Genomic DNA, 24,451 nt, shown 5'->3' on the forward strand with positions numbered 1-24,451 from the left:
TGTATAACTTTGTCTCCTGCCCCAAGAAGATAAAACCAGTGGATTATGATTCAGCAGGGCTTGTGTTTCCATGATGTGACGAACTTGAGCAGCTTGACTTAGGAATTGCTTTTCCTCAGCTCTAACTAAGGCACAAATACCATTTTTAGTGGTTCTCAACAGCCTTTTGGAAGCTCAGCCCTGGAGCCCTCTCCGTGTCTTGAAGGGGCAGCACAGGTGGGTGTCCTTAAAGAGGACAGCTGCTGCTTTCAGAAGCAAGGGCTGGTTTGGGGTGGTACCTCTGAAGGCTGCACGAGTGTCTGCTCCCACTCACTGATGATGATGATGAGGAGGAGGAGAAGAATGAAGAGGAGGGAGAAGAGGAGGGGTTCCTAAATCACTCAGCAGCTGGCCGAGGCTGGGGGAACTGGAGGTGGGGATGGATTTAGCGCTGCCCAATCTGTAGTGGCCTCAGGCTGGGGTGCCTGTGAGTTCTTCCTTGGCTGGGAGAAGTGTGGCATTTCTTCAGGGCCGGGAAACTTACCCATGTTGCAAGGAGCAAGCCCAAAGGGGTAAGGGAGCTTTTTTGTCTTTTTTATTGTGTGAGGTTGTTTTGAGGGTTTTTTTTAGCATTTTTCCCTGTGTGGTGGTAGAATTGACAGTTTATTGAATTGGAGAACATTAACTGCTGTGTCTGGGGCTTGGGATAATAGGAGTGGTTTGCCACGAAATGTGACTGCAACCTTCTGTGTGTTAAAAGCAGAAAGACTCGACTCTGCCAGGGCTTTGTGTAACTGAAAACATTGTGGTGGTGATGCTCAGGTTGGTGCTGGAGTTGTGCTGCAGGAGGCTGCTGCAGGTGGGGGTGGCTCAGGTGAGGGACTGTGCTCTCTGTCTCCCACCCCCAAGTGCCTTTGGAGACAGGCAGTGGGTTAAAGATCTTTTCTCTTCTTGATTAAATATCTACAGCTGTATTGAAGCTGGTGAGACTGCTCACAGGAGAGAGATTAAGTATTCATGCCAGCATTTGCAAGGTGAGCCGTTCGACCTTGCTCTGCCTGATTTCCCTGCCCAGCTGTACGGCAGAGCACTGAACATGACCTGCCTGTGTCAGAAAGGAAGGATATTTGCCATGTCTGTCTCTAGCCAACTCGGGGTATCAAAGAGGGGTGCCTTCTGGGACACAGAGGCCTCTTTTTCTTGTAATCTGCACCTGAATTAGGTGCCTGGGGCAGCCTGAAGGAGACATTATGAATTCCATGTCTGTACCCTTCCTGCTGATCTAAACCTACAGCTCCCAAGCTTTTCCCAGGGAGCAGCTCCTGCTGTCAAGGGGCAGGCAGGGGTTACAAACCAAGCACCTGCTATTCCTTTCCTTATCCAGCTGCTAAATAACTCCAGAAACCTTTTCTGCAGTACCCTCTCTGTTCAGGGCTTCAGCTGTGGGGCCGCCTCAAGGTGACCAAAATCAGCACACCTGAAACACTCATTTGAACAGCCCAAAAGCTTTACATTCAATATATGCACTGGGGTGGGTCCAAACACTGCCTTGCTCTTTGTTCTGTGCTCCTTTAAATGGAAACCCATGGATAACTTTTCTAAAAGAGTCAGATGTGTTAATTATCAGCTGGGAGAGGCGAGATAGCTACTTAAGAGTAAGTTTAGTCTTGGTTTTTTGTAACAGCAGGGCAACAAACGAAACCTCGTAGTGCAATGGTGGCTATTTAATAAGAATTGATAAGGAGGCACCATCTTGTCTCAGATGTGGTACAGATCCCTGTAATGGATACCACATCTGGGCCAGTGCTTGGTCTCTTGCAAGACATTTAGTCAAGGGAAAGCTCTGCAATAAGGCCAGGCTGGCTGCTGCCTGGGAGATGTTGGAGAGGAGCATTCCCAAAGTGCAGATCATTGCCTTAAAAGAAAATCACCCTCGTCCTCCCCTAAGTACCCAGCACTGCTCACATACAAATTGCAAAACATTTGTGCTTCTCTGCTTCCTGCTTTGTTAGAGCACACAGCTCATGCCTCTGTCCAAACACTAAACTTTAATTAGATGAGTTTTTCACTCCTTTGATTTCCACCTGCCTGAAGTACCATCAAATTGTGCTGTTGACTGCCTTGGGGCTTTTCCAAGGCTGATAAGGGGTGAAGAGCAGGATCCAGCTGATGCTGGATCCATGTTTCTTGCTTGTAGGCAAGAAAATATCTTCTCTGCAGACCATGACCAGCAGTACTTAGAGGAAAAAAAAATAAGGAATATAGAAGATGCTCTTTTCTATTATTTTTCTTTTCGATAAGGTTTCCATCAGAGCCTCTGCAGTTACCAATGACTAAACATTCCCGTGTGCTCTCTGATTTCTATGATTCCTGTAGGTTTGTGAGGAGGAAAACCTGAGCCACTTACAAACTGATAAAAAGAGGAGCCTCTCTGTGACAGCTGATGCCCTCATTTCCTAGGTCAGACTAGCAATTGGAAGACAACTTTCTTTATCTTCCCTTTGACGAAAAAGGTGATGCTAATGTGTACATCCTAAAGTAACAAGAGCAGCTGGTCCTGGTTGGCTCTGAGATTTCAAAACATGTAAATACATGTTTAGCCTTAAAGAAACCTAATAAAATTGCTGAGATTTGGGGGTTTAAATAAGTTGCTTGGTTATGAATCACTAACAACAGTGAAGCAGGAGGAGTTTGTAAGGGCTGGCTGTAACTCCTCCATGGAACTGGCCGTATTGGAGAAGCCAGGTTTGAACTAGAAACTTGGAGACCGTGGTTGTATGCAAGGATAGATTCCAAAGAGAGGTAAACAAAGCTAAGAAAGCTCTGCTCTGTGAGTCTGGTCCAGGAAACCTCTCGTTCTAATTGGAAGTCTTTTTGGAGTCCCTTGAACGCCAACCCCTTGAGCCCTGCAGAGCATCTCTGCACTCTTTCCCTTGCAGCAGGATGAAAGCCAGCTGCTGAGGAGCTGCTGCTTCAATTGGTCCTTCCCTCCCTTTGGGGTAAAAAGGAGAATAATTGGCTTAAAGATCATCTAGGGGCTGTAACTTGAATCTCCTACAGCAACGGAGCAGCTCTTGGCATCTATAAATCCCTCCCCACTTGCCCACATTGGTATTTGCTATTCCAGCATGCTGGCCCAGCTGCCCTCTGGTTTCTCCAGAGAAGCTCAGAAAGGCCTAAAAAGCAACAAAAGAATGATGATACTTTCCAGTGTGTTTCTGGGGCTTTCCAGTATGTTTCCAGTATGGTTTTGGGGTTTCTTTTTCTATCATCTCTGGAAGAAGCTCAAGATATGTTCTCAAATGTGCCATCAGCAATACTCCTGGGCTTCTCCTCTTCCTTTCTGCTGTGGTGCAAAGGTTAAAGCAAGTGCCAGTTTTGCTTATAACAGGTTTAAAAAGGAGCAGAACTCAAAGGAAGCCTCGCCAGCAAGCCTTGCTTTCCCACCCAGCAGGGATGAGCCGTGTGGCAAATTGTTTGTTAAATTGAATCTCACGTTCTGTGCTCCAGCAGGAGGAAAACAAGAGGTGCCACAATTACAACTTCATTCCCTGATTACCTGCCTCAGCATGGCAGCAATAAGCATTCACAATTTGTCGCTGCATGGCCGATTCATCTTTAAACTGAAGCGGCATCTTAATTGTATCCGCTAATAGTCAGCCTCAATCAAAAATCACTGTGAGTCGCTCCAGCTAGACTGGCTGGGGCTCCCAGCTCCTGCTTTTGCTGGTTAAGGGACTCAAATGAGATCATTGTGGTTTTATTTATGTATACAATCAACAAAGGGGGGAGGAGGGGGGCTGTGGCAGCCACATAAACTCTGGGGCATCTTTATCACTTGGCATTAGGCTGGGGAGACAGGACAGCTCGGATTTATGGGTTGGTAGATGCGGCTCTTTTTTATGGCTTTTGCATGATTTAGGCAGAGCTGGGCTTGTGGATGGAAAAACTGATGGGAGGGAGGGTCTTGGGTTTTAATTTTGCAGTTCCTGTTGATGACAATAGTCATAAATTTCAAGGTGTTTTGTGGTGAGGCTGCAGCTTTCAATTATTGGTGTAGAGATGCAAATGTCAGCAAGCAGAGCAAGAGCAAACCCTTTTCCAAAGCAAATGTTTGGGTGTGAGAGTCTGCAAAAATTGCCTGACGAATTCTGAATCTCTTCGCATTTTGTGGCAGACTGAGATTAAACCTGTGGGCTTTTGGGTTCAGCAGCTGAGCACAGAACTGAACAATCTCCCCTTCTCACAAGTCCTGAGGACTTTCCTCTCTCGTGAGTATAGACACCCTCTCAGGGCACCTGGAGGTGAAATGCAGGGCTTGAGCTGGGGATGCACAAGGGTGGCATGGAAGCAGGATAGGGCCAGCGGAACCCATAAGGACGAGGTGAGGTTTCCCTAACCTAGAGAGGGACTTGTGCCTGCTTTTCCACCCCATTAAATCACACTCTGGATCGATAGCAGACAAATGATTCTGGTTGCCAGTGGCTAGTTTGTGAGATTTTTCTTCATTACAGCTTCAGCTGAAGTGCTGCTGTGGAGGAAGAAGGATGTGACTAATTTAATTTCTCTCCTGGATGATACTTACCCAGATATGTAAACCCTGCTTGCCAGATGTGAAAACCAGGGTTTCTTGGTTAAGCTCCTCCTATCAGAAGACTTCAGCTCCCCTTGCAAACTCTCAAGTACAGCTCAAAGGCTTCAGAATTAATGTAGCAGTGCATAACTTTATGCGGTAACTTGAAGAGAGGGTGTGCTGGAAGAGATGGGTCAGTGAGTGACAGCTGCTGTGTGGCACTGTGAGGCATAGGAGGAAATGGCAAGTGCTGGGGACACAGCAGGCCTCAGCACGAGGCAGGCAAAACTCAGCTCCTAAGTCCTGTAGGAACCTCATGTCCTTTCATGTCGCAAATGAGGTTTCTGATCTATGAAAAGTGCTTTCTTGACTGCAGCACTCTGGATCTCTCTCCCTTGCTTCTCTGTTGACTTCAGGATCAGGAAAGGAAAAAGTTTCCGTAGCACCCTGAAGGCTCAGGAGAAGCTGCTCCACCCTAAGGCATGTGACAAACATGCACTGCCCGGCCTCTCCCCAGTTGGAGGTTCCTGCTGGTGCTCTTGCACAGCTGGGAAATCAAAAGCACTTCCACCAAATAAATAAATCTGCTCTGAGATTTCCTCCTTCCTCTGCCTGCCTGCATCTGTGAAGACAGGTGATGTTTAATAGCTCTGTTCTCTGCTGTTAACTTCACTGCTTCTTTTGCATGTTTTTATTTTTGTGCCCTCCATTTTCGCTGTAGGAAACTCCTTTCCTTGCTCCTGCATATTGCCCCTTGCATCTCCACTTCCTTGGAACTGAGCACCTGTGTCCTCCCTCCCTGCTTTATCTTCTTTCCCCTGTACTTCTGAATTGCTTGATACAGCACCCAGCTCTCTGCCCTGACCTGTCCTGGCCATAGACCTCAGCCTGTTTTCTGTAAGACACCCCATCCCTGGAAACATTCAGTGCCAGGCTGCACAAGGCTCTGACCAGCCTGATCTAGTGGAAGGGGGTTGGACTAGAGGGCCTTTAAAGGCCCCTACCAATCCAAACCATTCTATGATTCTATGGCTCCTGGGCCCCAGACACTCTGCCCAGAGGGATTTTTCTTGCAATATCCACAGGTTTTCAGAGTTTAGGCTAAGGTTCGACTGCTGGTGCTTTTTCAAAGCTGCCTAGATGAAAACATGATGCTACGCAAAAGGCAAAAGAATTCCATTGCCTTATTCGCGTGTTTCTGATGCCAGACACGCTAATAAACAGAAGAAATGTTGGATAAAGACCAGAGGAGTTTGCAATTAACACATTAAACAGATCTACTGACTGCAGGATCAGAAGCAGAGTAGGAAGCGAAACCCCTGTGCAATGTGACCGTGGCTTTGTGTCAGTGATTTGATTTATGCCAATGGTAAAGGCCCACAGGAAGCTGATGCTGCCATGTAAACTACTTCCCAAAGTCTGGCACCAAACAGATAATTTTTCTCTCCTTCTTGTCTCTTTATAACAGCATAATCTTCATGATCTGATTCCTGCCTTTACTGTGTACTCATTCACTGCTAAACAAACTTCTGTACGTGTGCCAGGAAGTATTTTGTTGACAAAAAGTCACTTTGTCACTAGAATTATGTGTATGCGCCTGATGAAATGCCTTCAACTGACCAAATCCTTTTAGTCACACAAATTTACTCGACTAAATGATATTAGGGGGATTAAACCAAGAATTTCATCAAACTCCTTCCTCTCAGGAAAGAATTTCATTGATCCTCTCTGTACTTGGAGAGACCTGTGCAGTCAAATGTATTTATTCAATGAACAAGTCTGTCGTGGCCTTAAAATTGCTGCAGAGAACACAGAGATGCAGGGATGTATCAGATGAGCAAACTGATGTGGTGGGGTCAGAACTGAAGTTTCTCTGTGAGATGTAGCATTACGTGGAACTTGGGATTTGGATGTCAGGTCTCTGTGATCATCACCACAAGGAGTGAGGCTTTGTTCCCCATATGACTCTCGCTATAGAAAATGGGAGTTTGGCAAAAAATTCATTCTTTTAGACATAGGAAGGAGAGTGTCAATATGCAAAAACCAGAATAAGCAAATATTGCAAATATATTGAGATTTCCACCTTTTCTTGCAGACTTTTCTGCTTCATGATCAGCTCTCCTGAATGTTTTCCTAGGGCAAGCTTGGCTGCTGCTCTGTGAGTAGCAATGCTTAAAGCAGGGAAATGCCCTGCTTGTCTCTTCTGCAGCACCTTTAACTTTGTGTGCTCAGTGGTGGAAGGAATTGGGTATGGAAGAAGGAAAGAAAAAACCCTCTTGCTCTTTGTACCCAGAGAGGTCACAGGGACTGAAAATGCTGGTTGCTTTCCTGTATGGTAATGCCTAATGATATGCTGTCATCTCTTCTGACATAGAAAGCTTTGATTTCATCTCTTGGGTCCTTCTACAGTCGGATGATGGGTGAAAAGGGACCCCAGGCATTCATCTCTGCTGGGAGCTTGCATACAGCTACAATAATTAATAATAATGACCCAAATTATTATTCCTGGCTGTGTTCAGAGGCTCTGAAAGCCTTTTGCACAGAGGGATAAGAACTGATTCCCTGTTCAGCCCGAGTCTGTCTCAAGCCAGTGTAAGGCAGTTTATTTGGAGCATTACTTTGCTTTTTTTTCCCCAGAGTGCCAGGTTTGGAGAAATCAAGCCATAAGGGTTATTTACATGCCCTTTACTCCTTATGTGGATGCAGAGCCAGGATAAAGCCACCTGCAAATTCATCTGGACATTTACGACCCTTGTGGAAATTTCTGGCTTGTGACCCATTGCTGTTACCTCTAATGAGGTGTTCTTTTTGTAACTGTTTTTGTTTCGGGCTGAGATTCCACACAGATTCTCAGTGTGGCTCTTCCCAGGGACTCCGCTTCCATGCATGCGTTTCCTCCACATCCTTTTTTCTGGGAAACGTGCAGGGGCTTTGCCCCACCTCTCTTCTCCATGGTGACAGGGCAGGGGATGCACTTCCATGGCCACAGGCTGGCAAGAAATTAACACTGCATTAGTTAACTGCTCCCTCTCTGACCTGCAAGTCAGTATTTTTATAATTAAAACATTAAAAATGCCACAATGTATGTCTGTGAAGTCAAAAACCCACTAATTTTAAGTCTGCTATTGAATAAGGACAAGTGTATATATGGTGTTGGAGTTGGTGCTGCTTTCTGTTCAGGCAGGGTTTCTTCCCTTTGCCAACTGATTCATCTCTAAAATAAACAACCAGTGTTGAAATTAAAGCACATTAATATAGCTGATTTGTAAATAAAAAGGAGAGTTAGCCAGACAGAGCAGAAACATAGAAAAATAGAGACCAAATGTTATAATATAATGAGAGACGATGCTCCTGTTTAGAAAAAGACTTTCCTTCTCCTGCATGCTCATGGTAATGGAGCAGGAGGCACATGGGCTGCTGGTGTAACAGAAATGCCATTGCCTATGGAGATAAATCTGTTATTTGAATATTCATCAATCATAAAAAGCATTTTGAAGGTCCACAGCAATTATCCACTCGAGGGGTTTTCCTGGAAATTCTTTTCAGAAAAGTTTATTTTGGTGAATTGCATTGCAAATATCCTGTCAAGCCTGGGGGAAGAGAGGGAGAAAGAAGCCCAAATCTCCTCTGCTTCCCTTGAAAATTACCTGAGTGTGTGGAGGTGGTTTGGGGGCTTAATAACTTGCAATAGAGAGAGGTTACGGTCACAGCCACGTAATTTAGGGGATGTGGCTGAGCGCTGCTGCTCCTGGGTAAGGACAGCTCTTGGATGGATATTAAGACAGAGATTATTCCATGCAATGCACTTGAGCCGCACGGGGAAGAATTAATTGACACCTAGACGTATTGGGGGTAGGGATGGTGACAACATATGATAAATGAAACAGGCAGCAGTGAGAGCAGATGTATGCTGGAAGGACAGCATGATAAATGTGCATCTTGATACTTACAGTGCCTGAGAAAGCGCTCCCGATCTGATACCGCTTCAGTAGCTGCGGTCGTGTTTGAGTGCGGCGGTGACTTGATTGATTTAATTAGCTCTCATTAATGGCATTGAAGATTGTTCAACAACAAGCAACGGAGAGTTGTGCTGAAGTGTTGCATGTTAATTGCTCGATGATTTGTGTTATGGGATGGCTCTTTTGCATAAGTACAAATTAGATGGTGAGTTGTTTGGAAACACTGGTGTCTATCCTTGCTAGGAGCAGGGTCTGTGCTTCATCGAGCACCTTCCCTATCTCAGCGTGGGCTCTCTGTGTCCCAGGAAGGTTTATAGCCTCCAACAAGGCTCTGGCCACAGCCTGCAGGGCTCCTTCCCCCTCCCTTCTTACAGGAAGAGAAGGAACCTTACAAATCAATATTCTCATTAAAGCTTATAAATTATTCTTTTGATCTACATTGACTCTGAGGAGTGAGCAAGCTGGCCCAGAGAAAATTGAAATAGCCCCTAAGGCTATATCTACTAAAATTTATTTATTTTTTTAACCTTTCTCATAGTAGCATTTTCAAATTCAATTTGGTGCTCTTAAATCAACTGCAAAATGACAACATTTGGTCAAACAAGCACACTTCCTTCCAATATTTATTATTTCATGTAAGAAGTAGCTAAGCTTGCTATTGTCTGACTTATGCGGGAGTTACCTGTCTCTGCCCTGGACTTCACTGTTCTTTGTAGCTCTTCATGTCTGACCTGGCATTTTCCATGCCCAAAACCTGCCTGGGGCTGAGTTCTTTGGAGATGGCAGACAGATCCATCTCCAAAGATCAAGATAAGGGTGAGAGAGCACCCTCTGTGCAGTAAACTGATTGTAAGAGGTATTTACTTTCCTCATGCTCGGGTGAGGAGGGGAAGAAGGGTGAGGGTGAGCCCAGAAGGTGAAAACATGGGATGGCCCAGAGGGACAGTACCAGAGTGCCTGGGCATGGGGAGAGCAGGAGTTGTGTGGTACTTCCTAATCCTGCTGCACCTGGGGGGCAAGGGGGGAGAGCTGGGGCAGAGGATGGAGGTGGTGACTTGTCCTTACTGGGGTGTAATTGCCAAGGAGCAATAAAATTACAGACTATTGCTTTTGAGTAGGTTAAACCCATCTGGGCCAGTCATAATTCTGGTGTAGCATTTGTTTTGTAGACTTTGTTTTGGTAACCTTAGGACTGTTTAAAGGGATATTGTTTGTGGGTGGTGTTATTTGCTGATAAAAGAAACCACAACAGGACCATCCGCCCCGGCAGGGCAATTCCCAAACAAGGTGTACATCACCAGAGGGCTGCACCTTGGAGCAAGAAATTGTGGAGGTGGTGTGTTTGTCCTTCAAAAGAGGGGTAGAGCTTTTTTCTGGTCTTCAAAATGGTTTAAAATAATGGGAATTAAGAAATCTGTCTTCTCTTTTCCATTTCTATGTGAAAATAAACATATTGGGTCCGTGCATGTCACCACACCTCCATTCTTTCTTCAGGAGCCATAATGCTTGATAGCATCACAGGGAGATCTAATTTGACAAGTGAAAGGCTGCTTTTGACTCCAATTCTCCCAGCCACAGACTACAAGACCTCTTCCTGAGGTTTTGAGTCCCTTGATCTGCCTTGCTGTGAGCCAGAGAAGAGCAGAAAGATGTGCCTGCCTCTGCCAGCGCTCTCTGACTGCAGAGGCACTGTGAGATGGTGCCTTTCTCAAAGGCCAGAAAGAACCCAAAAATGCCTTTCGTGGATAAAGATTCAATTCCAGCTGTGAGTGCATGGGCAGAAATACACAGCCTGGCTGGAGTCATGTGGATGAAGCCCAGAGATGCTGTATGCTGGGTTTCAGTGCTGAGAGGGGACAGTCCTTGTGGAAGCAGTTTAAGAGATCATCCTCCACAACTGCAGTTTCAAGCAGTCCAGCCTTGGGGTGTTCGGGAGCTGTTTGCAGGCTGGGCTCAGTGTCCCTTGCCCACATTGGATGTGCTGGGTAATCTCTGTGCCTGCACTGGGCTTTGCCCTCTGAGGGACAGTAATAAATCACAGGTAGCCACTCAACTCCAACTGCAGGGCAGCATCATGTGCATGGACATGGGAATGGTTTATGGAGAAGAATTAACTGTACAGCTGTCCTGGCTCATGGGGACCACTTTAGAAATTAAAGACAGTGTTTAGGAGCTGGCTCAGCTGTCTCCTGGCAAAGCTGTTCCCAGTGAACAGCATATGCTGCTGGATGAGCATAGGTGAAATGCAAGCTCTACTTCCCAAAATAACTGCTTTTCCCCACCTTTGTTCTTTTTTTCTGCCTTTCTTCCATACCTGATGCTGTGCTCAGAAGTGGTGGGAGAAGCAAGGTGTGTGTACTGGTGTGTGCTGTCCGTGTTCCTGGCAAGCCAGGGCTTTCTGGTCTAGAGGCTGCATCGTGTTCAAGCCTTACCTGTTTTGTGTTTTCACTTTCTACATTTACTGTGGGAAGCATTTTTTGCACTGTGAGAAAGTGGCTTGTGTGGTCACCTTAACTAAGCTATTAGGGCTAAGCCAGGAATTTTGGGCTACAGTGACAGAGCTGGTGCAGGCTGGTGAGGGGCAGACCCAAAGGGACAATGCCTCCACCTTTGCACAGGCTTTAGGAGGCGCTCTGGCTGCTGCCTCCGTGGGGCTCAGAATGTAGCTGTTTCATGGGTAAGAAGAGACACAAAACAGCATTTGTCTCGGTGGCAGAGAGGAATCAGGTTCTGCATTTATGGATGCAGTGTGGAGTAGTCACCTCTTCTGTAAGTTATACCTTGTGATTAGACAGGTCACTGAACTCATTTAACCTGTAGCTTTGGCAATGTGATTGCATTAAGAGAGGGCTGAGAAAAGAATTTCTCTCCTTGAAGAAATTCATAGATGTTGACCTCCTCTTTTGCCCTGGAGGAAGGCAAAGAAAGATGAAGATGAAGAGGTTTTGCAAAGGCAAAACTCACAGTGTTTTCAATTTATTGCAGCTCTTTTACTCCATCAGGTTGTTTTGATGTTAAGATTAAAGTGACTCCAATAAAATAAATTCCCCAATTATTTCCCAGAGTTTATTTCTGTTGAGTGCAGTTTTTCAGAGGGGAAACCCATGTGACTGGGAAACTTCCCACTAGATCTAGAGACCAGCATGTTGTCTGTGCTGGGAAGGAGAGTGAAGCCCCAGCACTGTGTTGCAGTGTGTCAGTACTCATGGCTGCCCTTACAGCAGCATTCCTACATAGCCACAAGCTGGGGGCAGCTGAGTTTTGGGACAGGGAGGACAACTCATCAGCAGGAACAAGAGATCTCTCCCCTTTGAAACAGTGAAAGACTAAATGCTCAATATTGTTAGAGATTTTTGTATGTTTTTCCTAATGTGACCCTTTTTTGTGCAGAACAGCAGGATTCCTGCACAAAATCCACTCTGAAGCCAACATGGAACTTTCTGAGTAACACAGCTGAGTTTCCTGAGGTGTAACCCTTTCTCAAACAATTCTTTTCTATAATACAGTCCCTTGGTTTATAGATTTGATGAGAAGATAACGTAGTGCAGAAGGCTGCTCTACAGCCTGTGCCCTTTCTACACCCAACAAGAATGCTGTGCTTTTCCTGAAATTGTCTCCAGCCCTCAATTCTATGAAGAACTTGTTTTAATAATAACTAGTCTAAAGAAACAAATTTCATTATCTAAGAACAAAAGGGACCCTGGCTTTTAAAATATACAACCTGCCCATGTGACACACAGACACCCTCTTTGAGCAGGAAGGGTATGGATCCTGTACCTCCAGACTTGAAGGTGTGTGAGAAAGACCTTGGCCTTTAATCCTGTTCAAATACTCGTATTAAAAGCCCTCCCTTGAAGTTCCCAACTCGGCAAAATTCTTTGTTGCTGTTGTAGAGGGAAGTGTTGCTCATCCGTTTGTCATCTGTATCTTGGGAATTACTGACAGTTTTCATTAAACTAGGATTTAGAATAAGCAAGTTGCAGTGGTCCAAGCATAAATATCAAATAGAGGTTGTTTGAGAGCTGATATCACATTTTTTATGGGGATAGCTGAAATAACTTTATTTTTGAAAGGAGTATGTGTAATTTGGTAGAAACTCAGTGTACAAACTATCCTGGGTGAATGGTGCTTTTTACTGAATGAGTAAAATCCTTTGGCTGTCTACAGATGAAACCATAAACAAATCCTGTTTGAGTAAAAATCCTTCATTTCCATTATTATCCAGGAAAACCTCAGGGGACCAAAGGTGTATATGAATGTCTTGGCTTCCTTTTTACTGTGAATAGGAAGGTTGTATCTGCAGCATAATCTGTCCTTCAAAATATGTCAAACCTTTCTCTCCTGTTGGAGCAAAAGGTAACTGGCCTGGTGACTGAAGGTGACTTCTCCCAGGCTGTCACTCAGTACTGAGGCTCCACAGTCTGCTTTTTCCCTCTTCTTTTATGGGATGATGAAAATTCAAAATCATTACTTTCATTAAAAAAGCTCTTAATTTGACATGTGTGGATCTGGGTACACCTTTGCCCTGTAGGTTTGGCTGGATTTTTTTTTTTCCCCCTAACGCTCCTTCTTGGACATGTGTGTTAGGGGTTTTGGTTTGGTTTTACCTCAAGTTTCTAAATTTAGGTGGGAATTATGATGTGCTTTCACCATTTCCCATGTGAAAGGGTTCCTAACAGCTTTATAGGAATAATAATAGCCAAGTATGGAGGCATGTGCTCAGAGCAGCACAGAGGGAGGCCAGTTGAAGTGAGAAGAAAAGCTAAGACCTACAGTTCTATAAAATAGGGTCTTCAGGCAAAGCTTTTCACTTGCTACAGACACAAATCTCAGCTAATTCTTACTGCTGTGCTCCCGGTTTTATTGCCGTGGTAGCACTGATGGAATTGCCCAGCAGTAGGGCATGTGGCTTCCCACCCTCAAACATACTTTTCTCTTCCTCCTGCTGAGCCTCGAGCCACTTTCAAAAGGTCTAAAAGGAACTTGTGTGGTACTGAGCTTTAGTGGCACCAGGGCTCCTGTACCCACCTGGTCTTTTCCTTGAGCAAGTGAGAGCTGTTTATGACTGTGGAGGAAGGGCAATTAATTTTCATCAGTCATTTCTAGTTTTAGCCCTTACCTCAGAGTTTTAGGGATGACCACAGCTTCCCAGCAAGAGTCTGCTGTCTATAGCATATTGTGTGATGCCCTCACGTCCACACAGCTTCAAGCAACTGAACCTTCCTTGGTTCGTCCGTTTTGCTCCAGAGAATGTCTCAAGCTTTAACTGTGGCTCATTAATAGGTTCAGGGAATAAAAAACTGCACCAAACTTATTTAACATCTCCTGCTTTTTACTAAGCCTTATTGCAGTGCCCACTGCACACAGATGAGAGCTGCTTGCCCCTGGTTAAGACTTGCCAGAGAAGTGCTCAATCAATGAGAAAAGTGGTTGGTGTCAGGGGTGTTGACAGGTTAAGGCATCACACTGTCATCAGGTTTTTGACTAAGGAAGGACTCTTGCTAGGAGAGCTCTCTGAGCACTCTAGGCTTTCATTGCTCACTGTCAAGAAGCCAGGTTTGGGATTAAGGAGGTGACAAAAAGCCGACTGAAAATCACCCCAGGGCTGGCCTGTGGTGGGAGAGTTGGATGGCGTGTTTTGCTCGATGAAGGTGCTTCAGCAAGTGAGAAGGGAAATGGTGTCTGCTCTTGCCATCACAGTGAGCTCTTTGTGAGGATGGTGAACCTCAGAGATTGTTGTAGTTAATGTATTGTTAGCCTGTTGTTACAGTGGTTATGTAAATATTGGTGGTTCTACCCTTTCTGGTCGTTTGCATTTAGAGAAGTGAAAATGAAGCTTAGAATGCGAAAATTAAACTTAGAGATTATTTTCAGTAAAAAACCTCATTGGGGAGGAAGTCTTTTATCTGGGTATTTAAGGTGTGTGTAAAGGAGGGTTGGGTTTCCTCCCTAAGCAAATGCATGCTTAGATCTGTTTCAAAAGAGGCAAATAGGAATGCTTGCTCTGGTCAGCACTCTGAGGAATTTCTGGCCTTTCTAAAGGTAAAGTGGCTTTGTACAACACGTGGTTGTTCACAGGCCATGTGTCAAATGAATGGTGGAGAGGATTCCATCCACTCTGGCAGAGAAAGCAAAGCAACTCAACGCCAGGGTGTGCAGAGGGAGTCCTGAGCATTTTGCACACCCGCAAAAAGCTTGGCTGCTGGGCCCATGGGAACACAGAGCTTTGGCTTCTGGGCTTGTGGGGACACAGAGCTTTGGCTGCTGGGACCATGGGACCACGGAGCTTTGGCTGCTGGGCTCATGGGGACCACGGAGCTTTGGCTGCTGGGACCATGGGACCACGGAGCTTTGGCTGCTGGGCTCATGGGGACCACAGAGCTTTGGCTGCTGGGCTTGCAGGGATGCAGAGCTTTGGCTGCTGGGACCACGGGAACACAGAGCTTTGGCTGCTGGGACCACAGGAATGCGGAGCTTTGGCTGTTGGGCTCGTGGGAACATGGAGCTTTGGCTGTTGGGCTCGTGGGGACCACAGAGCTTTGGCTGTTGGGCTTGTGGGGACACGGAGCTTTGGCTGCTGGGACCACGGGGACACGGAGCTTTGGCTGCTGGGACCATGGGACCACGGAGCTTTGGCTGCTGGGCTCATGGGGACCACAGAGCTTTGGCTGCTGGGACCACGGGGACACGGAGCTTTGGCTGCTGGGACCATGGGAACACGGAGCTTTGGCTGCTGGGCTCGTGGGGACACGGAGCTTTGGCTCTGCCCATTTATAGAGGCAGCAGCAAAAAGCATGTGAGTCCTGCATGCTTCAGTGGCCAGCATAATTGAAGTCTCTGATAAAGTGTAAATTAACAGGGGGTCCTTCCTGTGCCATGCCGAGGAATTTTCTTCCATTTTATTCAAGATGACTGCGAAAAGTGGGTCTGTCACTTGAACGTCCCTCTCTAATACAAGTTCAGGGTGAAACCCCTGTATCTTTGATCCTATAAATTGTAACCTCTGATATCATGGGGACAGAAAATCATTTTTGCAAACGGAACGTGATTTTAATAATTGATGTGTGTGTATATATATGTGTGTATTTTTAAGAAAATCTTGATAACTGTTGTCACAGAAAGTACAAAATTTCTCCAACAAATGGCGTAAAATTTCTGCCTGTGTTTGCTTATAATTAAGGAGCCCAATGCTGTTAATTGGACAGATAAGTAGTAGGCCCTGATTTGACAGTGCACTGGTGAATCCCAGTGTGGGAGATGTTCCCAGGAAGCCACAAAGATGATGTTCCCTCAGCTACAGAAGGATATACAGAAGTGCTTTTCTGGAGAGAGACCATCAGGATTCAGGTGTAGGGACTGGCAGAAGCAATGCTCTAATAGAGCAGTAAAGTTGCTCTGGGTAATGTTCTTACAGAAAGGGATTCTAATTTCATGAATAACGATAAGAATGGGGAACAGGATGCTTGCAGCTGAAGGGAAGGGGCCTGCATGTTTCTCAGCAGAGACACAGGCCCAGGGTGATGGTATGGATTTTCTGTAATTAACTTTTTTTAACTTGCTAAATGTCTTAATCTTGTAGGATAAAACTATCTTGCTTAGCTGACTGCCGGTGCATTCTCTGAGAGAGGTAAGAATTAAGCTTGTTTCAGGTTATTTACTTGAACAACAGAAATTTGTATTCTCTTATTTAATCTGTTGTTGTCTTGTTACGAGGCTGAGAGAGGCTGTGAGCAGTGTTCAAGAAACAGGCTCTAAGGGGAGATGTCTCAGTTTATTGGTCCCTTTTGAAAAATTACATCCCTTCATCTCCTCCAAAAAAGAGCTGTGATCTCCTCCTCCTCCCACTCATCACTTGCAATATAGCAGCTTTGTGCAGCTTGTAATCACAGTGCCAGAGCAATAATACTTCTTCCAGACCTGCAAGGAGCCTGCAGCTCCCTAGAAACACAAGGGAACTGCAGGCAGAGTTTTTCCGCCTTCTCACCAACATGCAAAGACACGGCTCTCTGGGGCCCGGGGGATCTCAGCCCATCTGCTGAAATAAAGGGATTTCTGAGGATTTTTTTTTTAACCCTGCAGGCTGGAAGAAATGGCATCCACAGCTAGCTACCCCGTGGGGGCAGTGGAGAAAGCCGAAGAATAGAGACAGGAGTATGTCACTAAATTAATGTACCTGCTCTGCTGTGGGACAGCCACATCAGCATCACTGCTGTCACCTGGCACCACCACGGGCATTAAGTGAGAATGGGTCTGTCACACTTCATTTACCAGGCTTTGATGGATTTGGTGAAATCATTGTCTGGGATGATGGACTTTTCTCTTGTATAAATGACACAGGAGCACTTGATGGGTCTGATGGCATCAGCGTGGTGGTGCAAAGGCAGCTGTAATATATGGGGGGGGAAGCAGAGCTGAGCAGGAATCCCAGCTGTGGAAAGGTAAGGCAGTGGAAAGTCTACAAGCTGCTGCAGCAGCCTGGCCCAATGTATGGGTGTTCCCCTGTGGGAATAAACTCCAATTACCAAAGGTCTGATTCAATATATGTGCAGGGGAGCCCTGAGCCCTAGAAGTGCATCTTGTGGGGGCTTCACATTATTATCCTAACTCATGGATCAACCTCTCTGCTTCCAGGAAGGAAGCACAGGGTCTAAAATAGATATCCACAGGAGATGTAAATAATGTGAGCTGTTAGTGTGCAGGAGAGAACCTGACAGATAGGTCCTGCAAAATCACAAAATATGTAATGAGGGATGGAGAAGCTGCAGGCCATCCTTTTTATTCCTTCTGTGGAGATTTTCCATGGGTGGGTTGTTGTGAGAAGTCCCATGCTTACTAAATGATAGGTCTTCCTAATCTGAAGTCAAAATTGAGCTAGTCTGTAGGCCTTGGAAACAGAGAATGATTCAGTGGGGCTGGGCTGAACGACTGGATTTTGATGCATTTAGATTCCTGGCTTCCCTGGAAATCGATGTCAAATGTACCCTTTGGCATGTGAAATGCTTTTAAAATCTGGCCCTAAATGTATTTATGCTGCAGGAAATGTTGGAGATCCAATCAAAATGTGGAATTTATGATAAAATCTGACCTGTGGCAAAGCCTAAATGCTTCTCACCCAGAAATTAACAGTGGGTGCAACACTGGTTATACTGCAGAGAGAACTGGGAAAAAATACATATTAAGAGAAATTTTTTTTCCCCTGAATTAATTGGTAAAGTATCCCAATCTCCATAGAAAGTATTTCTGGACCATGTTGCCAGTAGAATTATATGGGCTCAAATAATCAGTGGTCTCTGTCTGAAGAAGCAGCATTTGGTTGGTGTCCCCTCATAGTGGTGGGGCACGGCTATGCCTGTCTGTGTGCTCATCATCCTGGTTTCTTACCATCTGATCATCACCTGCAGTAGCACGAGACCCAAGACAAGTTTTGCATCATGGCCCACGCTGGCACAGGCAGAGAGGGGCTGGCTTAGCAATTCTCCAGGTGTTGTCCTGTAAAACCTTCTGGTGGGCAGCAGCTCCCTGTTTTGGGTGTCCCTTCTCACCCTTCCTGCCCTCCCCCTGGAGCCATGCTGGCCTCTGGAGGAGCCCCCTGTGAGAAGTTTCCATGTCTCCAGCCTCTCTCCACCGAGCAGTAGGACGTGCCTTTTCACCTGATTTTTGGAGCAGAGCCAGCTAAAGCAGGGCTATTAAAACTAATTCGATAAATATATATGTATTTCGTAATCAGGCAGTTAATTATGGCTTAGGGAGCAGATGGCACTCCCTGGCACTTGCTCATCTATTCATGGCTGGTTTCAAGTGAAGTATATATACTGCAGCTAATTATGACTCAATATAAAATATGTAAGTAGTTGTGAACTTAGCCCTTGTCTCACTGCATGTTGTCTGTCTGAAGAGCTCAAGTTGTTCTGGGAGGTCTTTAGGAAGGGTCCCTGTGGTAACACCTCTCTCCTCCCCTCTCCATGGTTTGGATGACTGTGCCTCTGACTTGTTACTAGAGCTCTTTCATAGGAGAGCTCCGGCTCTCTTTTCTTTTTTCAGCTCCTCTTTTCTTTTTCTTCTTTGAAAGGTTAGAAAATGTTTAACTCAGTGTTTTTAAAATCCAGATGGATGATACCGAAATAATGAGAGTCCTGCCTCTGCTGGAAAAATATGGAGATAGGAACTCATCAAAACATCAAAGAAACATTTGGTTTCTTACCAATGTCATCTGTAAAATTATTTTGCTAACACCTGTGAAACGTTATATCATCTTTTCACACACTCCCCCAAGCTGGAGTTTCTGTTAGAAAAAATATTTGCAGAAATATAGATTAGGAAAAGCTTTGAAACAAATATGGAAAATGAGGAGGCTGAGTTTTGGCTTCCAATACCAGTGCACCCTCCATATGCTTCTTTGGGTCTTTTCCTGAGCAGGAGAGGGACATCCTGAGCCTGGAGCATTTGTGCTCTCTTCACTTTTCAGACTAGGAGATTTTCAGGTCTAATTTAATTTGAGTGTGTGCTGATTTCACAAAGGAATAACAGGGAGACAGGAATTAAATGTCAGAGGGATATCAGCCTATGTGCCTGATGAGCTATTGGTAGGGTTTTTTCTCAGCAATTCCAAGGCATTTTGTTCCTGTATGAATAACGCTTTCAGAAGGGCAAAAGGAAACCCAGAAATGCATACTGAGGCATATTGTGGCTTCTAATTTAGGTCACAAAACTTGAAAACACTAAATCCATAGGTGCTTACCAGACCAAAACTTTGGCCACAGCATAAAGCTGCTTTTAAAGGAAGAATCGGAATCACAGAATCAACTAGGCTGGAAAAGACCTTGGAGATCAAGTCCAACCTAAGAAGCTAAATAGGAGGCCAGTGTTGTCTTCAGCTGATGTTATAAGACCTAAAATGATGTGAGCTAAATTTTTTTGAGATTTTTTAACTGAGTTCAAGGTATATAAGAATAAGTTTACCTATAGGCATTGCAGGTGAAATCCCTTAAACCTTGTAGATCCTGGCACTGAAGAGTTAAAAGGATCCATCACAGAAATGGTTCATGAAGTCCATACTGTTGTTCTGGTGAAGTTGTTCAGTCTATACATTCCTGGGTCAATGTATTTCTGCCTCTTGTTGCTCACTATATGTATGAAATGCTTTATATATCTGAAAAGCGTCAGCAACTTTGTAACAGCTTACATAAAACTTTGTGAAAGGCAGGCAATGACTCTTTCTTTTCTGTTTTTATATTGTGACTGAATAAGCAGAATTTTTGGGAACATGTAGTCCTTGTACATACAGTCGATTAGGTCCATGTGGATGTATTCATATTCTGATGACAGCCTGTCATGTAGATCAGAACAAAAACGGTGGTTTGTCCCATATGTGGTAAATGTTGAGATCTAAAGTGAAACATGATTTAGAACAGCAAGTTGTGTTTGGTTTGGGGCTTTATTCCCCAAAGAGCAATAGTATTACATTTTAAATAAAGAACAAAACAAAACATGTTTGAATCCAGCCTATGAAACTAAGCATTTCATTTGGGTACTCTTGATAGAAAAATAAAAATCAAAAGTAAAAATAAAAATAATCATGGTGTTTTCCCCATAGCTTGATATTTTCTGGTGTACCCATTAGATCTGATGGCAAAATTATATTACAGAAAATGTTCATTGTTTCCAGTAAGCTGGTAAAAACAGGAGGATCCTGGGGTCTTGCAAGAGCGCCTTGTACTTTAGGAGCATCTCATGCTGAGCAAAATAAGAAAGTGATTTGTGAAAAAGTTCACTATGCATTGTGTCAAATTATAAAAACATGTAAGTAAAGGAAGTCAGCATTGTTGTAACTGGGCAAAGACTGCAAAACTAAAAGCATCTTCCTTTGGCATCACAGTTGCCAGAATTTTAGGAAGACAGATCTTTACAGCCCCCATGTTTCAGAGACTCCTGTGTATGAGCATCCTCTGTTAACTCAAGCTTCTCCCCACTCCTGCTGCTTTTGGAGCTCTGCCAGGAGGGTGCTGCTCTCTTTCATTTTGCACAGCTTTGTCCTTTGTAACCTTCTCGGAAGGATAGAGAAAATCAATTGAATTATACTTGTTTTGGGGGGATTGGGGAATAATGGAAGCAGCTCTTATGGATGTGACACACAGGCTGCATCCATTCATCCCCAAGGCACGATGAATGGAGGTGTGAATTGATTTTGACTGCACTACCTCGAGAGCCAGGACTTCAGCAGGAACCCTACAAAATAAGACAAATGGCATTCTGCATTGTATAGAATTATATCCTTTGTTCTTTAAACAGCTCTTACACTGAATAGCACCTGGGCAAGTTACATGATTAGAGAACGCCTTGGGAATCATGGTAGTTTCTGATGCTCTGGAAGGGCCTCAGGGAAACTTTAGTCTGATGCACACAGTTAAATTTGCCTGCTGGGGAGGTTTAGCAATGACTCCAACGAGGTCAGCCTTCTCAATTTGTTAACTCTGTTGTGTAACGTTTCTGTCTTTGTGAGTTATCTTTATTTCTAATTGGTTTTCTTCTTATTAAATCATAATTTTCAATTGACTGTACCAGAACACTTTTGCCATCACATCCAAAAATAAAACTGACATAAGCATCACCGTGTAACCACAGAGATGTGCTGAAGGCTAGGAGGCAATTCATCTGTACTTGATGCTCGGTGTTCTCCTGGAATGATCAGTTCCTTCCTAACTTCATGATTGACTGTTGTGTGTATATTGTAAATATTAGCCTAATTTGGCTGAAGGTTTTTGGATGGTTTCCATCAATAATTTTATAATCTATAACCTTTCTCTTTTGTCTCAGAGTTTTATAAACATCATATAGGAACATAAATATATATTGAATTGATTTTAGTATTGAATACATAGCCCATTTACAAGCATTCATTGTTCTCAGTTTACTGAAGAGACTAAAAAACATCTGGGTTAAAATATCCAGGATTCCCCAAACTATATCATACAAGAAAGGGGGGAGAAAACCCAATCCAGAAAAATGTTAATGAGCTCCTAGCATAGCAAGGAGCTTATTGGGAAGTACGTCATTTTCTATTAACTTTTCATGAAAGAATGACAAAAACCTATTTTAAAAGTAAAGATTTTTTTACCAAACAACATATTCATCCAGAAGTTGTTGTGGTGCAAGTTTTAGGTCCTTGAAATGACACTTAGAGCATAGCAGTAAGTGCTGAAGTCTTTTATAACCACAGGTGATCAGAACTTAGTGAAACTGTTCACCCACAATATGTGTATTCTGTATGTATTAAGATATATTTCAAGGCGATGGAAAGAAAGTTAGGCTAAGGCCCCAAAGTGACGTGAGCACTTCCAGCTCCTAGAAACACATGCACATCTTAGAAAAATACAGGCTTTTTCCCCTTCAGCTAAAACTTAATCCTGCTAATTTAGTCCTGGAACTCATAATTTGTTCATTCATAACTGGAAGTTAATTGCTATCACAGTACAAATACTAATAAAATTATTATACTGTAATAATCATATTATAAACTCCAGGAGAAGGAAGCACTTAGGAAGGAAGAGCAGTGTATGACCTCACACTGATCAAAATTGCTGTTGAATTTGGTGTGTCTGTGGCATTGTTAATAATAAACGCAAGCGATGGATCCTGCTCTGGCAGGTAATTACACTTGACCACACTGAATTGATTTGCTTTATGTTCACTTGAGCTGAACAGACATACAAGTAAGTTTATGGCACCTGCCACTCATCCTTGAAGAAATGACCTTTTCAGAGATACAGAATTAATTTTCTGAAATGCTTCTGATATGGAAAGAAACTACCTTATTTATTAGCTTAAGAATTAAGAAATCGAGGATTTCTTTCCTCGATTAGGAGTCTCAAGGAACGCATAAATAATGTTTAATATATACTATATATTGAGTCTTTGAAAATTAGAATGAATCTTGGAGAAAGCCTGTCCTCATAATTGTGATTTGTGAGATACTTTTATTTGTTCTTATCTTTGATATTGAATTGCTTAGTACTTGATCGCTTCCCTCAAGGCTCCTTGATTTGTATCAGCTCACAAAAATTTTAAAAACACGGACTTGTCGCTATGATGTGTCTAAACATCCTTTTTATCACACTCAGCCTCTGGCTGGGAAGGCAGTGCTTCCTTTAGTGGCAATCTGCTCCGTTCATTTTCCACCCAAGTGCAGGTAGAGTTTGCTCTTGGTTAAAAGATGGCCCTTGCAAGAGTCAATCATTTGCCAATCATTTCCAGTAGCTTAAATGTATTCACCCAGATAATTTCTATGCTCCTTGTTTAGTGAATGCCTTTAAAAGTTATCCTGTAAGGTTCCAGGGCGTTAGCTGCTCTCGAGGATGTCCGTCTATCCTCACTCTGCACACAGTAAATGCTTTGTGCTGTAACGTTCCACTAATAACAAAATCAATATTTAAAGTCCCATACTGTTACGGTCTTCAAATTCACTCTGTTTAGCTGTAAATTTTTTAATCTTCTCTGGAGATAAGAGCAAAGGAAGAAGCCCTAGAAATTCTGTAAATGGATTTATATCTTGAACGATGTGACTTACAGGACAACATATCTTGCCTCTCAGGTTTAATGCTGAAGAAATGTATACACAGTCTTTGGAATTGAAGTGACAAAGGCAGCAAGGACAGACTGTCATGAGGCCTGGTCCCATCTTCTCAGGGTGTAAGCAGGCAGGGAAGGAGACAATCCCTTTGGACTCTCTGTAACAATGCAGATTTCTGCTGCAATGTGGTTTGCTTTCTGCATGGAAAAATCAATAGACAGTGAGGAAGGAGAGTGGAAAATATTTGGGTGCCTTTAGTAGGCATCAATTAATTCAGCTTGTTTCATCATGACAATCTAAAGAAAGAGCATAAAAGTTTCTAACTCTTTGCTCTTGGTGCCAGAGCTGTCCACACAGTGGATCATAGTGCCATTGCAAGCAGGGTAGCACTGATTTATTGCCTTCCTCTTTTCTTTCTTCCTTCTCCTCCCACCACTGTTATGGTCCATATGGAGTGAGGAAACTCTATGGGCTGATGGAGTAATACTCTGGCGCAGCAAAGACTGCTATCATTTTTCCTTTGTTACAAAAAAATTGAGGAAAAAAATAGTGATGCTGGAATGCGTTGTGCTTCCTTGGGGAAAGGTAGACCAGGAGGTGGGACACAAAGCTTGGAAAAGTGTGAGCTACAGGCACATCTTCTGCTTTGCAACATAGCTCTTTCAGGACAGTATCGCTGTTCTGCCAAAATCCATCCTGTCCCGACCTGGTTGTGTGAATTGAGCTACATGGTAAAACTCCTCTCTCCTCTCTGACCCCAGAGGGTCAGACCCTAGCGAAGGGCAGTGCTACCAGGTGCCCATCCATCACTTGCTTGTTCCTGTGCCCCAACCAGAACAAGTTTTCTCCAGACACTGGCAGAAGTGTCAGTAATTTAAATAGGTTTTGCTGGTGAACCGTGCTCCCATCAAAGCCTTGCTGCTCAGATCCTCTCCCTTAGCCCACAGTGTGTCCCTTGGGAAGCCTGGCGTGCATTTGGAGGTTACTGTGGTGTATCTCTCCTTACATGGAGGGAGTAGGGGGATGTCACCCTACCCTGAAGATGGTTTGAATTACGAGCTAGTTTCCTCCTCTGCCACTGTTTGCAATGGGGAGATGACAATTTCTCTTTTCCCTTCTTTCAAATGCTTTTGGAATTTATGAGCATGATTTCAAAAATCCTGATGGGTGTAATTCATGAAAATATAACTTGTGCTTGTAGTTGCAAACACAATGTTAATGCATTATTAAGAACAATGTAATATATTGATTATTCCATAAGTATCCAAGCTTATGTCTTCCTCCAGTTAGTTCTTGATGCTCTAAACTATATAATTAATAACCTATTGTCATATATTGCATCAACTATCTATTTTAAGGCTATCTGAAATTTTC

General features: G+C 43.9%; 1 long non-coding RNA gene across 1 annotated transcript; it reads left to right on the plus strand.

The window, feature by feature from the left end:
* Window positions 1–266: 266 nt before the first annotated feature.
* LOC138107592 (uncharacterized) lies at window positions 267–21,211 on the plus strand. The gene is made up of 3 exons (XR_011149628.1): window positions 267–551; window positions 16,091–16,138; window positions 16,591–21,211. It is a non-coding gene; the product is annotated as an uncharacterized lncRNA (long non-coding RNA).
* Window positions 21,212–24,451: the final 3,240 nt, after the last annotated feature.

The sequence above is a fragment of the Aphelocoma coerulescens genome, chromosome 3 (assembly GCF_041296385.1).
Source record: "Aphelocoma coerulescens isolate FSJ_1873_10779 chromosome 3, UR_Acoe_1.0, whole genome shotgun sequence".
Classification (NCBI taxonomy): Eukaryota; Metazoa; Chordata; class Aves; order Passeriformes; family Corvidae; genus Aphelocoma; species Aphelocoma coerulescens.